This window comes from Podarcis muralis, chromosome 5, assembly GCF_964188315.1.
Source record: "Podarcis muralis chromosome 5, rPodMur119.hap1.1, whole genome shotgun sequence".
Taxonomy (NCBI): domain Eukaryota; kingdom Metazoa; phylum Chordata; class Lepidosauria; order Squamata; family Lacertidae; genus Podarcis; species Podarcis muralis.
Genome location: NC_135659.1, coordinates 74628085 through 74646000, shown reverse-complemented (window position 1 = coordinate 74646000; position 17916 = coordinate 74628085). Strand labels below are relative to the sequence as shown.

The window sequence follows — 17916 nt, the reverse complement described above, 5'->3', positions numbered from 1 at the left end:
TGAAAATGATCTATAGGTGGTACATAACACCAGTCAAGCTTGCAAAAATTTACCATTTGCCTGATAATAAATGTTGGAAATGTAAGGAGACTGAAGGTACTTTCTTTCACCTTTGGTGGACATGCCCAAAGATTAAGGCATTCTGGGAGATGATCTATAATGAAATGAAAAGGGTATTTAAATATACCTTCCTGAAGAAACCAGAGGCCTTTCTCCTGGGCATGGTCGGCCAATTGGTGCCAAAGAAGGATAGAACTTTTTTTATGTATGCAACAACAGCAGCAAGAATACTCATCGCAAAGCACTGGAAGACACAAGATCTACCTACCCGGGAAGAATGGCAGATGAAGCTGATGGACTACATGGAGTTGGCGGACTGGCAGAATCCAAGACCAGGGAGAAGAGTCGGTGGAAGAAGATTGGAAAAAATTTAAAGTATATTTACAGAAATATTGTCAAATTAATGAATGTTAGAAGAATGCTGGAAAGAAGTTATATGGCTTTAGCAGAAATGTTATGAAGAATTAAGTAAGAATAGATTGCTAACAGGTCAAGGTGTAAAATCTAAGGTTAAATTGCGTCAAGATAAATTATGGAATAAAATCTGAGAAAGAGGGAAAGGATTTGCTGAAACAACTAATTGAATTAGAATACAAAAAAGGGAGGTGTGAGGAAGTCAAGGAAATAAGTAAATGAAAGATAGACATGAAAATACTGGATGGTTGTTTTTTTTTTTTAAATGTTTATGTTTTTTCTTTCTTATTGTTTTGTTGTATTGTTTTTTATTGTATTTTTCTATTTTTGAAATATTGCAACTTTTTATTGTTTGCTTTTCTTTTTTCTGTAACTGTTAAACCTTAATAAATATCATTTTTTTAAAAAAAGAGTATTGGGGGCATGGCAGTGTGATGGACACACCCCTGGCTTGGCCTGCCCAGGTTTGCTCTGGGTCTGGGTTTTCGACTGTTGCCCATAGACTGGCCTTCACCAAAGCGAGGTTCAACGTTTTCCCCTCCAATGTCCTGAGACATAGATTCTCAAAGGGCCAAGCCCCCGCCACGTGCGAATGTGATAAGGTGACGCCGGAGTCGCTCCAGCACATTATGTTCACTTGCCCCTTGTTCAATGTGCCACGGGCAAATTTGTTGGGATCAATCATACAGAAACTAGAGGGTACCCCACCAAAATTCCACCTTGCCCAAATCTTGCAGGATAAGGATTCCCACACGACCCTGAAAGTGGCTAGGTTCCTGGTCGCTGTCCTCTCCCAAAAGCGACGCCAAGGAGCGCTACAAGCTAATTAAGGCGTAGCATGCCTTTCCATCTTATAGTATTTATTGTTATAGTGGTGTTTTAGCGACTGTTTTTTTTCTTTTCCCCACGGCACAAGCTGTCACTTATGTGTTGTTTTTACCTGTATGGGCCTATGGCTGTAATAAATATTATCTATTATCTATCTGGGTCTGGGCTTCTACACTGACCACAATCCCTGAACAGTGCACTGTGATGTTTTCCAGGGTTGCTTTGGGCGTGTCTGCCATTTTTACATTGCTTCTGCATTCCCCAGACTTTATGGTTTTGACCTCCCATAACAGGCAGAACACGCATGAGCTTATGTTGCTGCTATACCTGTGGAATGGCATTATGAGTATAGGATAATGCAGCCCATCACGAAAGGTGGAATCACGTAGTAATCGATATTTTAGTGTCCCCAGTTTTGCAATTTGTCTTCACGTATGCCAACTAGTATCGCCTGCACACAATACTGTACACATGGGTGTGGCTGGGCCATACAACCGCAGACACAATAGAAGAGGTGGGAAAGACTGCAGTTGAAAATCCACAAAGCTCATTGGGTGGCCCAGGATTGAGATTTATAACAGAATTCATTTCAACTTGTTTTGATTTTATTCTGATGAGCCACCTTGGAATGGCAGCACGGAAATCATTAGAAATATAACCACTGCTTTCGCCGTAACTTGCTGTAGGTTTCCACACTTAAAAGCTGCTTATTTGGAGGTAAATATTGATGCAAGCAGATGTTTCAAACTGGGATGCCAATTTTCATGCCGGCCAAGGTTTCAAACTGGGATGCAAATTGTTCAGACCCTGCAAGGTACTTTATGCACATAGAAGTACCGTGAAGGAAAATACAGTGTTTTAAAGATATAGTTATACCGCAGCACATCGCCACAGGTAACGTAGCACATTACAAAACCCACAGATCCATGAGCTCTGGCCTCCTTCCCCGGATATACGACGGTGACCTTAACAGTAACTGAGCCGTGTGTGATTTTTGGGCGTGGTGTGCTTACCTTGGTTTACGGAACAATGAGAAGGGAGTTGCGAGGAGGTGGGGTTAGCTGATTTGCATCTCTCTGACTGGCAGAGAGGAGGGAGCCTGGGAGCAGACCGGGCGGGGAGGCGGGGGGAGCGCGTGCTTAGCCCGGAATCGGCTTGCAGCAACCCGATCAAACTGTCGCTTTATTTCCGTGCATTTTTCACACTCGGGACGCGCCAAAGGACTGGAGTGGGTGGGCCGCCCCGGATGCATCCGCACAGGTGCGGAGGGCCACCTACCTGCTCCGAAATCCGATTGCATCTGCCGCGAGCGCCTCGCCGCCGCTTTGAAAGGCTGGAGAAACGCGAAAGGACTCCGGGCTGCAGGCAGCGCAGCCCGTGCAAAGGCTGTTCGGTTGCATGATCTTTCGCTCTCCCCCCCTTCCCTCGGAGGCTGGTTCATTTGCTCATGACGTGCCTCTCTCGCTGAGCTGCCAGCCCTCCTGCTCACTCGCTCCTGCCTCCCGCTGCAGCTGCCTTGCATTATTAGCCCCCCCCCCAACCCGCCTCCCTCGCCGCCGCTTTGCAAGCCAGCCTGATTCATTTTTCTTGCCGCTCTTGGAGGAAGAAAGCAGCAGGGAGGGGGAAGAGAGAGAGAGAGAGAGAGAGAGAAGCGGCTGCTTTTTAAAACCCCAACCCCCCCATTACTCTTCGGAATCTGCATTTTTTTGTCCCTTTAATTAATTGCAAGGAGGCTCGGGAGCCTGTGATTCTCCTCGCCAGATGAACGTTTCCTTGGATCCTTGGACGTCTTGACTCCGGATTACTCGGGGGAAAGGAAAAAAAGAAAAGAAAAAGGTTAGCCATGGCGACGATTCCCCCCCCCCCCATCTTCCCCCTCGCCTTTACCCCGATGCCACCGCTTGCCTTCGCCCCCCCCCCCTACCGGAGGCACTCAGGGCAACAGGGTCTACCGACGCCCCGGCGGTGTGGCTGGAGCTCTGCGGAGCCAGGCGGGCAGCGGGATCACGTGGAGGTCTCCGGGGAGGCGGCGGTGGTAGTAGTAGTAGTTGGAGTGGGAGGAGGGAGAGACCTGGTCACGCGTGTGCGTTTTCTCACGATACTACAAACTCGCTTCCTTCTTTTCCACCGCGTCTTCGGTAGCGACCGTGTCCAGGTGACATTCCTTCCCCTTCCTTCTCAACTCAGCTCGTTTGCATCCCTCGGGATCATCTCCATCCCCCCCCCCACGCCTTTTCGCTTGTGCAGCGCCCCCATCTTCCTTTCCTCCGAGAGGGGCAGAGGGGTGTGTTCCTTTCTTTCCTCTCGACGGCGAATCAGCGCCTCCCCCGCCGCCCTTGGCTGCTTTGCCTGCTGGAAACGGGGGTGGCCGAGTTGAGGGGGGGGGGGAGAGAGAAGCCCGGCCAGAGACGTTCAGGTGTGCTTGCGCCCTGTTGATCCTCTCTGTGTAAAGGGAAGCAATCCGTCTTGAACTGCCCCCGCCCCTTTGGAAATGTCTCCTTCTTTCCTATACATGCATGCCTTGCTCGCTTCCGAGGACGGGCAAGCGAATTGGGTTGGACGTTTATGAAAGGGCGATGGGGGGGGGGGCGTGCATGGGGGGGGGGGCAGCTGCTCGATTGCTCCCTTGCTCGGCTCCCCCACGCTCGATCGCAAAGTCGATCAAAGGGCGAATCTCGGATTCCTGTTACTCTGCAGGCGTGTGTATGTGTGTGTTCCCCCCTTTTTTTATCTACGGAGAGGGCGGAGCTGCGTACAGGTTGCTTCTTAAAAAAATAAAAAAATAATCCTGCCGTCTGTTGTGAAAGACAAGCCTGGTAACTAACCCGCCCGGCGAACTCGGAACTGGCAAAAATGTCTTGCCCAGCGTCAATTTCAAAGAGTTCGCTTACTCCAGAGGCGCCTTCCTAGATCGAACTCTGGTTCCCTTTCAGTCGAAGGAAAAGGGGCGTTTGTGGGTAGCCTCGGCGGAGAGGGAGCGCTTTCTTGGAAGGGCGTTGCTCTTCCCTTTGCTTATATTTATTTTATTTCAGTCTTACCCCTTAGGCAGGTGTTCTACCGGTAGGGCATCCCCCGCCCCCGCCAAGGTCAGAAAGCACCGGGAGCTCATTCCTCTTTTCAGGGGGGACTCGGCTTGGGGGCCACACCCAAATGCCAACTCCAGTCCTAGGTGCGGCCGGTGCCTTGAAGCCCATGCAGTCAGAGTTCCATAAACACATTCTAGATTAACATCGTGTTTGGGGAAACATATTTACTACTTTTTAACGTCCCCACCCCCCTTATATGTGTTTGGCTTGAAGGCTTAATAACTTCCCATGATGAAGTCCTGAAAAATCTTAGGAACTCTTAGGGCTTAGTTGAGTGTTTGTTCGGAACAGTAAAGATGCTGTTCTAACAGTAGCACCTGTAGTAGATGTGTGGCGGAAACTGTCAACAGTCTTGAAGGAGTTGCTTGTGGTTTGTAAGGGTTTGGGAGAGAAACCGCTGGCCTGGGTAAAGCGAGTGTCTGGTTTCAAAGTCCTTACTCGGTTGTAAGTCCCCACTGAGCACAGTGGAGCTTCCTGTCTAATTAATAGACAACTTAGCTCTAGACATGCTGATATGTCAGTGAAAACAATTAAATACAGTGGGATTTAAATCTGAATTAATATGCATAGGATATGACTATGAGTTGGTTAGGCTCCCCCCCCCCCAAAAAAACCCCACCACAAAAAATAGATATGCAATGCTTGGGAAGGCTCTAGTCACATTTATGATGAGATATTATCATTTTTGTTATGTTCAAGGTAAAGTTAGTGACTTTAAAACTTCTCAGTCCGGAGCAGGAAAAGTGGCAGTTTGTGCTATTCACCATTCATTGAAGACGGAAATCGCTGACTCTTGTGCTTCAGATACCGTTCAGTGGTGATGAGACACTGTTTGAATTGTTGCCATATGCTGATCAATGCTCCATAGCTAACTGAGAGCTAATCACGAATGCCAACATATAACATGTCAAAGAATCCATAGCACTGTAGGAAGTTTGCCAGAGGAGAGGTTGTAAGTTTACTTGGCAAATTGCAATCTGTGATCCCCGCCTCCTGTTGCATTTTGTCATTTGGAACACCAGGGCCTCCATCTTGTATCTCTGAGCTCATTGAACATTTTTGCCACGGACTTGGGAGGGATCTGCATTTATTTTCTTCAGCAGATTGAGGCTGCATGCCTCTTGTGCAGGAACTGGGTCTCTCTAATGTAGAGTTTCTCTCCTGTAAATGTTTAATTAGTTGGTTGCAGATGATCTTCAAAATAATCCTTATGAGTATCTCCTCCTGCAATGCTCCTGATTCTCATACTGAGGGATGCCTGAGAGTGAATTAAGGCTACATATCAGTGAAGGAGTTAAAGGCTGGCATTTGCTGTCTTGCTATATCATTCAAAGTGGCCGTGTGGAGAATGCCTGTGAATCTTGGATCCTGTGCTGCAGACACACTGAAGGAGTGGCCCAGTTGAATAATAGAGATTGGTGTAGAGATCAACCATTGATACATAGAACTGCAGTTGTTCTCCTGCCCTTCATAAACAGTAATAGATCTGCTGATTTCAGGAAGGTGATTTACATTGAAACATGTAATGCTGAAACATGAAAGAAGCATGTACAGGAGGATAAGGATGGGTCCTTGCATATTTTTATTTCTTGAATATAATAATATTCAGCATGAAATACAATCATATGGCAAGGAGTGGACCAGTCATTTTCCTAATTGAGTCATTGGCAATTGATTGATGTGGGTAATAGACATTGAGGTATTTCACTTTTTGCAGTTTGTGCTTTAATCCATTCTGTGTATTGTGGCTTTCATTGTGGCATTATTTAAGGCAGGCACATCCAATTCCCCCCCATGATGACCATACCTTTAGTTTTCTGAGCCACACCCCCTCTTTTGTTCTAGACCTCTTACTGGCATATTTTCCCAAAACTTGCATGATAGCAGGAGAATCTTTAGTCTTGCTGCCAAGAATGTTTGCTCAGTTGTATTTTGCTTTTTTCTTTCACTTTCTGCTGCAACAACATAGTGGTTTTAATTTTTGTTCTGTTAGAAGAGAGGCAGAATAATTCAGCATTCCACCACTGGACCACTTTAAGAGCTAAGTCTAGCAAATTGGTTTCCCTGCCTTCCATTTTGTTGCAGCTGACTACCATAATATTGTTGGCTTTATGTAGGCTTCAAGCCTGCCATGGTTTCTGTGGCCACCATTCTTTCAGACAAGCAGATTTACCAAAACAGAGCCATGAAGTAGTTAGACCCAATGAAACAATGGAAGCTCTATGGTAGAACCCCTGCTTTGCATGTAGAAAAGTCCCTGGCATCTCCTGGGAGAGCTAAGAATGACTCTTGTAGAAAATCTTGGAGAACTGTTGCCTTCAGTTTGCAATACTGAGCTAGATGGGCCAATGGCCTGATTCTGTATAAGGCAGCTTATTGTGTTCCACCATGTGTGGAAGCTTGCCTGGTTGAATTCATTCTGCACTGCATGTTCTGTGTTGTGCAGTCCTATGTATGATCACTTGGATATGAGCCTCATTAAGTTCAGTGGGACTTTGTCATCGGTTAGCGTGCAGAGAATAGCAGCCTAAATGAGTTAAGATAGTATTCTGTATCCGTCATGCCTTGATTTTTCCTGTCATCTACTTGAGACGCGCAACAGTTTGAAGCTGCACAACTGCTCTTTGTGTTCATTATGATTGACTGAATCCATTGATGATATTTTGGGTGTGATATGATGTCTTTGTTTCTCATCCTCCCTTTGTGGTTGTTAACTAACTTTGAGTATCAGGAGAAGCTTTTGTAGAGGAAAGGAGAACTGAACAGAAGATGACCTGTTAATGACCATGTGCTCAATTTTAAATATGCAGGCACATTTTGAAACTGAATAGGATACTGATAGTACTATAGAGATTCAGCACATGGCTTTTCCTCACCCCTCCTTTGTGTTTTGTTTCTCTAAAATCTGCTAAAACGCTCTTTGACTGTCAAGGATTTTGCTATTTTTTCTCCTGCTGTGGGGGTGCGAGGTGCAATTCTGCAAGCAAGGATTTACTCTTAACAGGCTTTGTGACGTTCCTTTGTGTTGTATTCAGCAAGGTAAGTTTTAAGCAACTTACCTAAAGCAGAAGAGAAAAAGCTGGATATCAAGTGTCTGTGTGGAATCTTCAAAAGTTGGCCTTTTGCAGCCTTCCCCTCCTGCCACTGGTGTCCCAGAGCCAGTTTGTTTACACAGACAATTATTTGATAGGAGCTCCAGTTCTTAGATGGTTTCTGCTTTTCAGGTTGAACAACACTCTCGACCCTTTGGTAATATGCTTCTGGATTTCGAAGGCAGGTGTAAGAAGGATTGATGGTGCTCCCTTCTTGAATTTGGACAGTCTGCACCCATCAATTTCTATTGTGAAGAGGGAAAAAGTGGAACCCAGGATAGGTCTGTACAGCTGGCATGAAGTTGAATTTAGAATGACTTGGACCACTGGGAGAGTGGAGTCTCTGATCCAGTGGCATCCCTGAGTACACTGGTGCAGTGAGGACAAAAACCTGCCTTTCTTCTTGGTGCTGGTGTGCTCTGCTGGAAGGGGTTATAATAAGTTTTTTCCCTTGCATGCAAAATGCAAGTGGGATGTACTGCAGGTATACACCCTCTCTTCCCCACCCTTCCCATCAGCATGACAGGTGTTGTGGTAGTAAATATAAGTGTACACATGGAACAAATCTTTTGCCCGGTACAGTATAGCTTTTTTTCAGCCTCAGAGCGGAATGAGAAACGTGAGCTGGCGTGTTAAGCCTTACTGATGCTTCCTCTCTCCTGCCCATTTATCTTTGTGCCCAGTGTGTACCTCCCTTGTGCCCACCATTGATGGCAGTGAAAAATGTCCCCATTCTGTTTGCAATCACTGGGTTGCGTTTATTGCTTTAACAGCAACTTTGGATGGTAGCAGAGGCATTAAATCAGGCATTTCCCATAAATAGGGATGAAGCATTTGTGATCCCCGCTGCAATGGGAGCACATATACATCTTGAAGAAGGTGCAGTTTGACTGCTCTGCTGGGCTGCAGAAATAGGTGGTTGATTAACTCTTGGCTCTGGGAGATGAGAACCAGTGTGTTTTGTTTCCAAACAACAGCGATGTTTGTACATCTCTTCCTCCAAGTATTTCGATGAGGGGAGTTGCATTCCAAGGGGTTTCCCTAATGAAAGAGGTGGATCTTTGCAGCACTGATTTCATTGGGAATGAATTTGCACTCTTAAAACTAAAATTTGCAAACCATGTCCATTTTGATCCATTGGCAAGACACGTTTTGTTTTTCTTTTGAACTATGGAGATCATTTGGAGACCTGAATCCCAGTTGCTGCCTTTGGAAAACTTCCCATGATGTCTTACATTTCTCAGGGAACTGGAAGGTCTGATGCCAAAGGTATTGGTTTAAGAGATTTCACTTTCTTTCTCATAGTGTTTGTGGAAACTCACTGGCAAGCTGCATGATTTTGCTTTGACATTTTGCAAAAGGGGAGAAGTGGAATGCAATGTTAATATTTTGTTACCTGGGGAATCATGTCATTGCCTCGTTGAGAAGTGTGTGTATGTGTATGTGTATGTGTATGTGTTTGAATGTAAAATACACTCCTTGGTGTGTTGTAATTTTTACAGGACAGGTTTGGCAGCTCTGTATCTCTTAGGCATCATTTCAGCCTTTCTCACCCCTTTTTTGAGATTCCTTTCTAACGCATTAGTGTTGTCCTAAATCCACAGTCCCTGATGTACTCTGAAGCACCCATGTGGACTTCTCCGTTCACTTCAATAAAGGAGGCAAGTTTTTGTACACCCACTAGTGCCCCTTTCATTGAAGTGATTGGGTCATTCCCTGCAAGATGAAAAGCTGTGTTTTGGCACTAGAGGCCTTACACACAAATACCCCCCCCCCCATGTCTCTGTTCCGGAGTGATGGTTTGCTGGGAGTAGTGAACAGAATAAAGCAGAGAGAAACCCCCCCCAATGAATTGCATTGTTCAAAATGTATGGCACGCATGCACACCTACATACATGTGTAAATTTTGCTGTCTCGAAAATTGTATGGAAGTTCCTGTGCACAGTGCATCTGACAGTTGTAGCTGAGCAGCCCATTGTTCTCATTGGAGCAGTCAGATGCCTCTGAGTCAGCAGGTTCCTGCTGTATTTTGCAGAATGAAAGAAAATTGCCACCAAAAACATTGCAAGGATTAGTGCAACAATCTAAATAAATGCTTGCTTGCAGGAGCTGGCTGATAGCTATTGAAAGTTATGACAGTTGTGTCAGGGTGCCCTGGCAATAAACATCAGGATGTTTATTATGTTAGCCATGCTCTTGTGTTGAAGGCAATGGTGAAAGATGGCAGGTTCCATCCTTTGGTGCAAACATTTTCACACTGGTGCTAACATGACTCCCTTGAGTTTTTTCTTGCTAAGAAAGCTCTGATGCCTCCTTATCCAACATGGTGCCCCCCAGCTGCTCTGGACTATAGTTCCCATTGTCCCTATCCATTGGCCATGCTGGCTGATGCTGATGGCACTTGCGGTTCCAAACACCTGGAGGGCACCAGTTGGGCAAGGCTGCTTTGCAGATTATGTAATCCAGACCTGGATTCCTAGGTGCAAAGGGTTCGTTCGCTTTTTCTTTGTGTATTTCCATGTGGCTGTGAGCAAGATCTCCTTTTGACCACCTGTAATTCTTTTTGCAGGCAACTTTCTATTTTCACAGTAGCTCAGGCAATTGAAAATGTCTACCAGCTTGGATTAAGTACCACAGCCAAGAGTGTTTCTAGTTTTGGTAATAATAACAGCTGTGATGCAAAGAATTAATTGTAGCGATAAGCTGCTATTCACCTCATTTGTTCTATTCCACCGAGGGTATTTATTTGACTTCTGCAACTCCAGTTCAGCTATTCCAGGGCAGAGGAACCTTGGGCTAAGCCTTCTTAGGTGGCCTTTGGGATTCCACCTAAGACATGCTGTATCCCCAGCCACACCCATAAATGGCCCTACTTCCGCCCTTCTTGTGTGTTTTTTGCCTGACTGGAGTGTATCCTTGAATTCTGATTAATGCATTTTTGCTTACCTGGGTGGAGGTTAGAGATAGGGGTGTAGCTGCACGTAGACACTAGCCTGTTGTCTAGGTAAGGTTCACACAAGCTGTTCTGTCCACTTTTGCCTCCGACCCCACCCGCCACCACTGGCATTTGGCCCCCAGAAAGTTGAAAATAGGAGAATGTGGCCCTCGGAGTGAAGAACAGGTTCCTTTCTCTTGAATTTTTCGGGAAGCCTCTACTGTTGCCTCTCCTTGCAATTCATATTTGAAAAAAGAGACCCTTGTTTGTTAAGTGTTCTGCAGATTCAAATGGGCTCTTAACTCTTTAATCTCATCTCTTTATTGCTGAACATTTTCCCATTCCTCCATTGTATTCAAAGCTGGTGAGACCTGGGATGTATTCTGTAGTGGTATTTACCGTGCAAAAGATCTGAATGCAAATGCACAGGGTGGAGCAGTCTCCTTCTGCACAAAGGAAATGTTGTTTTCTTTCTGTCTGTCTTCTCTTCCCCCCCCCCCCCTTTCCCCTAAAATTTGAATAAATGGGGGAGAGATCAAAGGCTGTTTGAAGCTGTGTTAGGGGCTCATAATAAATTCATGGCCCTCCCTATCCCTATGCCTGTCTCTGTAGTGTGGCACCTTTCAGCGGATATTTTTAGCTTTGATTTCTTCCTTGGTGCAGGATCTTGACGGGAACTGCGTTTTGGTGGAAAGAGAGTCATTTCATTGCCTGTGTGTGTGTGTGTGTGTGTGTGTGGAGGGAGGGAGGGATGGAGACTTGTAAGAAGAAGGCCCAGGAAAACCCCACTGTGCATTATAATGACACCTCTTTTTGTAGTGGACTAATCTTGTTTGTTGCCATTAGTGCTGCTGGAAAGCATGATTGGCTGGGGCCAGCCAGGTATGAGTGCCTGTCAGGGCTGCTTTTTGTAGTGAGGCAGGTGAAGTTGGAGTGATGTCAAGCGTTTGAAGGCAGAGGAGGCAACAGACTGCCGGTTTCAACCGCCCCCCCCCCACCATTTCTCCCATCAGAGGTCTGGAATCTGGAAAGTGGCTTTCTCGTATTAATGCAAATGTTGAAGAGGCAGAGAGGAGGAGGATGAAAGAGGCATTGTTGGGTATTTCTGGAACTACAGTGTGGGGATGATGGATCCTAATGAACAATGGAAGCAATTAAAGTGCTCTAATTAGATGCACTATTGATCTGGCACCGTTTCTGCTGGCAGGAGTTTCTGTCGATATTGGGTAACATGGCACACACTGCTGGGCAGTCCAGGTGTCTGCGGTTTCTCTCTCCTTCTCTGCCCACCTGGGCCTTGGTACCTTGCAAAAAAAGGGGAGAGCTGGGTATCTCTTTATTAACAAGGGGCTTGGCCATATTATATCGGCAGAAATACTGATATTTGCATGTGAAGTGTATGCTCTACCACTAAGTTATATCCCTTCATCTGTGAAGTCCCTCTTTTTAGGAATATTAAAAAATAATCTCTCTTAGGCCAGAGCAGTGGTGGCTGTTGCCCACTGAGACCTGTAGCTTTCCCCCCGCCCTCCTGAATTCTACAAGGGCAACACTGAGGCTGAGGAGGAAGAAGGTGACAGGCTGCACTACTCCCTGGACTGAAGCCAGTCAGGTGCAGGATGGCTGAGGGCAGGATGAAGCTGGTTGGGCAGTGCTACATTTGTCCTAACACAGGGGTTCTCAAAGTGGGTGGTACCACCCCCTGGGGGGATTACCTAGTGGGTGCTAAGAGGCAAGTGGGTGGCAAGGGGGTGCTGGAGGTGTCAATGACTATGTGATTTTGAAATGCTGATATCACTGGCTCACGTTCATCAGTTTTGTTGACTTAATTAAACGAAATCGTTTTAATTGGGTATTGAATAAATGTGCAATTAATTGTTACGGTTCTGAATTTTATTGTGTTACAAACTTTCTTTGTGGGTCGTGTGAACCACTATCCTGAATATTACTCTTTATATGGAACAAAGGTGGAGGAAGCGCACAAGAGTTTGGGAACCACTGGTGTAAGGGACTGGCATCTATTGGATTGGGCAACGTTGGTTCCTTTTCCTGTGATGTTTTAATTATTATTATTAATATTAATTAAATTTAAATACCTTCATCCGAGGACCACAGAGCAGTTTGCAGTACAGTGGTACCTTGGGTTACAGATGCTTCAGGTTACAGGCTCCGCTAACCCAGAAATAGTACCTTGGGTTAAGAACTTTGCTTCAGGATGAGAACAGAAATCGTGCTTTGGCGGCACGGCAGCAGCGGGAAGCCCCATTAGCTAAAGTGGTGCCTCAGGTTAAGAACAGTTTCAGGTTAAGAACGGACCTCCAGAATGAATTAAGTTCTTAACTCGAGGTACCACTGTATTAAAAACACAAAATACATAACAAAACAACAAATGCATGTGTGCACACCCAGCTTCTATTTATATATGCAGGCCAAATATATTTTGCTGCCTGAGGCAGACAAGATGGCATTCCCCACCCAATTCCATGTGGAGAACCTGAGCAGTTGCAGTGGTGATGGAACAGCATCCCTCACTGTACCTGAGGGCAGAACAGGAGGCTAGTTTAAGAGACCCTGGGGAAATGATGAGGGCTGTTTTCTACAGCAGCAATCGCCTGAGGCACCTTCCTCTTTCTGCCTCATGATAGGGCAAGTCCTATGTATGAGCTACCTTAGTTAAATTCTGAACAAGACAGGAACAAATCTTTTAAATAAATTATGGTCTGATAAATTATGGCTGCAAGGATGAAGTTGGGCAAGCCATGTCTAGAGGGCATATATTTATTTTATGCTCTACTTCCACACCCCACCAGCACCACCCAGGAGCTGGTGGTGGCATACATGGTGCTCTCTTACTGCATTGTACTCTTGTAACAATTCTCTGTAGTAGGTTAAGTTGAGAGACAGTGACTGGCTCAAGGTCACTAAGTGAGCTTCACCCCTTGTCTCCTAGGTCCCAGCCCAAGACTTTAACCACTACAACCCACTGGCTGTAATGAACACATGCCTACCAATTAGGCTCCAAACACAGTTGAGGTATGAGGAACAGGGTATAGACTGGCCTACTTATTAAAAGGCCATATGCTAAAGTATTCCAAATGACCTCATATGTACCAGGGCTGGTCAGGAAATTAGTTTGGTGCTTTCCCCATGAGGGAGACAAAAAATAATAATAACGTTCCATCAGCATTTCCACTATGGGCAGGATTCACCTAATGAACCCTGTCAGCGGAAGCACTGCCCAAGGGCTTTGACTTGTGCAATGAAGCTTTCTCCCTGCTTCACACCCCACACCCCCAGAAATTGGCTCGAGGGTGGTCAGAAGAACAGCATGCAGGTGGAGGAGAGGGAGGCCCTTCTGCCTGGCAAGCTGATACTCTTGCGCAGAAGAAATGTTTGTAATAGTGCGATGTTGAATTCCACCCGATGCCTGCAAGCTTCTCATTGTGGCTGAGGCATCAGTGCAGCAGAGCTAAACGCAGTCATTACTTTGATTGTCCAGACAAATAAAACCTCGGATTTTATGGAACTGCATTCCCCTTCTGATCAGAATGCTTTGATTTCCCACCCTGTCAATTGACACCGTGGTCAAAATGGGCAACTGCTGTTGTGATGGTGAGTGAAGCAAAAACGGAAAGGGCAACTTGTCTTTGGTGACCTGTTGTTCCTGATGTGGCTGTGTCTTCTTCTGCCTCTTAATCTTCTTGTTCACTTTCTCCATCTCCGTGCTCCAAAAGTTATTTGATCCTCTACTGTGTCCTTTCAGAAATTGCGTGTGAGGGAAGGGAGATTCAAGCCGGACAATTAAATACCTGGTTAGCCCTTTGGTGTCTCCCAAGTGAGGTGATAACATTCCCCTCAAACAGTGTGAAGGAGCAGTCACTAAAGAGAGATGCCTGTTGAACACAGTAGTGTTGGAAGCTATCTGGTGTATTGTTAATTGCAGGTGGATATATGCAGAAACTGTAGCAAATTCACCTACTCTAATGAGATGGCAAAGGGTGATAGGAAGAGCCTTTAATCTCCTTCACAAACTCCCATGAGTTTTTATAGGTGTTGGTATATTGTGGGAGTATGCCTGAAGGAAAGATGGAGGCCTCCTTTCCACTCGGAGCTATTTAACATATAACATTAAGCCTGCATAGAGTGGAAAGATGCATAAATTTTCCCAACACACATTTATGGCAAAAAACCCCCCCAAAACAGGTCTGTGCGCACTCTTTATTAGATATGGGCTTGCTTGCCCCATACAAATAATATGTAGGTGTGGTCATATACCTAAACTAGCCATAAGTGTAGGTCAGAGAAAATGCTCACCCTTGCACATGTCTGGAGTTGGTATCTCATTAATCGGTTGCCAACCTTTTTGCGCCAGTGGGCACATTCTGTGTTTTGAAAGATTGCTTTGGGTGCCATGTCACAAAAGGGCTGCCCTGGTGAATAGGCGTAATGGCTGCCATATCTAAAAGCGCAGAAGAGACGGGGCCACAAAACATGGGCATTCTCTCTCCCCTCAGCCCACAATTGGCTGGCAGGCATTCTGGCACCACAGGGGCCTTTGTTGGCAACACCGAAAGCATCACTTGGTGATGTATATGTCGTTTGAATACACAACCAAACTGAACAATTTCCACTTAAATCGTAAGATCTAAAATAAAGCTACAAAAACAGCCCCTCCCCAACAAAATTCCCTAAACAACACCTAAGAGTCTGATCAGCAGCCTCAGCTTTCGTAGCTGGAGTCAGTCAGGGCCCTGCCCTCCCAGGCCTGGTGGAAAATGCCTGCAAGGCAAGGAGCAGGTCTTCCAGGACTCACAGCCAAGATGGTCTCCAACAATCTAACAGTCTGTTCATAGCCTTCCTTTGCTAGATGAGAACCGTGGCTCTTGTGGCAACATTTCCTTTGATGTACCACCTGCCCTTCCTGAGAGGGAAGGCTGGTCTTTCTATTCCCTAATGCACATAGTTTTGAATATAATAGATGCCTCTGCAGAGGTCTGTGTGTCAAGGTCAGCTCCAGGGCTAATTCTAGCTTGTGGAGAAATTCTACCAATAGAAACCATGTGATCTAGTGCATTTTCCTTCCTTAATAGAAAAGCATTTCAAGGTACTTTTCCAGCCAGGAATGGGGAAGCTGTGGCCCTCCATGGAAACTGCTGGCTGAGGTTGGTGGGAGACGTACTTACAACATAGAGGGGGCTGCAGGTTCTCCATCTCTGTCTAAACTTAACTCGCTCAAAAGTCTGTCTCCCACTGAGCTTTGTACTTTGCCCTATTACCAGTTAGGCAGGTGGATTCAAGAGCGGAAAAGCAGGAATAGCAGGATTTCGAAGCAGTTCAGTGCAATTTCTAGGAGATCACACCTGTGCAGCTGAGCTGCTTACCCATGTGGCTTCATGGAGACTTGTTTTATCTTTTCCTTAATTCTAAAATAGAATTGAACTGCAGAATCTCCCCCCCCACCTTTGTGGGGTGAATATATCTCATATAGCTTACACTGGATCAAGACTCTTGTCTCCTCCTCTACTAGCTACAAAAACACTCCTCTACTAGCTACACTTAAAACACTGACTCATGTTGGATAAGGTATCTCTTTCAACACAATTGCTTTCCAGTGGGCTGCTTCATGTTTTATGGGTGCAAGATTGCAAGGCTTTGAACCCACTTGAGCACAGCAAATGCACCCACGAGGACTCAGGTCTCTTCAGTGAATTCACAAACACGGCAGAGCTTTGTAAAAGGGCTTTCATGGCTCTTCCAAGTAAACTGCCAACTCTGGACAAAGCAGATTAATTAGTTTGGGATGATAAAATCTCCGTGGAAACAGGTGATATTGAACTTGGGTCATGCATGCCAGTGTGGTGTAGTGGTTAAGAGCGGTGGACTCGTAATCTGGTGAACCGGGTTCGCATCTCTGCTCCTCCACATGCAGCTGCTGGGTGACCTTGGACTAGTCACACTTCTCTGAAGTCTCTCAGCTCCACTCACCTCACAGAGTGTTTGTTGTGGGGGAGGAAGGGAAAGGAGAATGTTAGCCATATTGAGACTCCTTAGGGTAGTGATAAAGCGGGATATCAAATCCAAACTCTTCTCCTCCTCCTCCCTGGAATGAAGCCAAAAATGACACCAGGACTGCTTCTTTGGGTTGTCTCCTTTTCTTAATGGTGACATGGACCATTCATAATGTAAGAATATTCTTCACAACTGTGAGCAGGGCAGTGGGGTGGGGTAAGTGAAGACAAGCTGTAACCGTTAGCTATAGCGTTGTTTGCCGCTCTTGCTCAGGCTGTTCAGCAAAAGCACTTTGCTTCCTGAAATTCATTCTAATTGTGCGGATGAAATGCAACTGATAGAATCCGACAGGGTGTCGTATTGGTGTGTGAATACAGTCCAGATCCAATGATCCCCAGGCACGCACCTCCGGATGGTGGAGATGTTGGGTGCAAAAGGCGCCTGGCTGATTTTGAACACTGAGTGTCTGTTCATTTATATCCTGCTTTTGTTTTATCAAAAGCGGTTAACATTAACATTCCCTCGAAAGTACAAACAGCAAAAAAACCACATTAAAACCAAAGCAGCAATCAAACACAACCCAAATCGAGTGCCACATCACAATCAAAGCATACCCCATCACACAGTACAAAACCCCCTGCCTGAAGTTGCCTTGTACAGTGGTACCTCAGGTTAAGTACTTAATTCGTTCTGGAGGTCCGTTCTTAACCTGAAACTGTTCTTAACCTGAAGCAGCACTTCAGCTAATGGGGCCTCCTGCTGCTGGAGCACGATTTCTGTTCTCATCCTGAAGCAAAGTTCTTAACCCGAGGTACTATTTCTGAGTTAGCGGAGCCTGTAACCTGAAGCGTATGCAACCCGTGGTACCACTGTATTGCTTCTTAGCCAATGACAAAACTTTAACAGTGCTGGGGCTAAGCAAGCATCTCTCAGGAGGTCATTCCAGCGCAGTGGTGCTGGAAATGATAAGGTCCTGTCATCATCAGGGCATCACATTGGCGACTCTTGAGCTAGGCTGTTGTATATGTAACACAAAGAATTACCTCGACGAGTTGTTTCATTAATATTACTGTGTATATTTGAGTTTCACTGTATGAGTGCTAGTACAACTTCGCTGGAGGCAGTGTTGTTCAAGGTCTTCATTAGCAGAATACCGTGATGTAATTTTGCTATGAGCCTTTCGCCCCATCCCCCTTTGTTGTTAAGAGGTTTGTTGAAACTGAGATGCTCATGAGGAATAAGGAGTCAAAAAGGGTTCAGTTGGAAGGTGACACGCTGGCTGAATTGTAGTCGTTTGTATGGCAAGGGTTCTTGTTTTTGCCTGTGCGTAAAACTGGAGGCCACAATTACAACCAAGACTTGATCGTGTGGATTTCCACTTGGAAGCCATTTATTGCGAGTTAAATAAAAATGTCACCATAAACATATAATAGGACTGAAGATGTCACAGTAAAATGAGAACAGCAACAAAGCAAAACCAAACCCCAGGAAG

The 17916-nt window shown here is 45.6% G+C and overlaps 1 protein-coding gene across 11 annotated transcripts in view; it reads left to right on the top strand.

Annotated features, from left to right (window-relative positions):
• Window positions 1-2406: 2406 nt before the first annotated feature.
• The window catches only part of EPB41L1 (erythrocyte membrane protein band 4.1 like 1), a 163190-nt gene continuing 147680 nt past the window's right edge, over window positions 2407-17916 (top strand). For 6 of the 11 annotated variants that reach the window (XM_077929226.1, XM_028734933.2, XM_028734931.2 and 3 more), the window contains exon 1: window positions 2407-3138. The gene's annotated coding sequence lies outside the window, so the exon portion shown is untranslated. The remainder of the gene's footprint in view (window positions 3139-17916) is intronic. The other 5 variants (XM_028734936.2, XM_077929230.1, XM_077929229.1 and 2 more) reach the window with 4 other exon arrangements.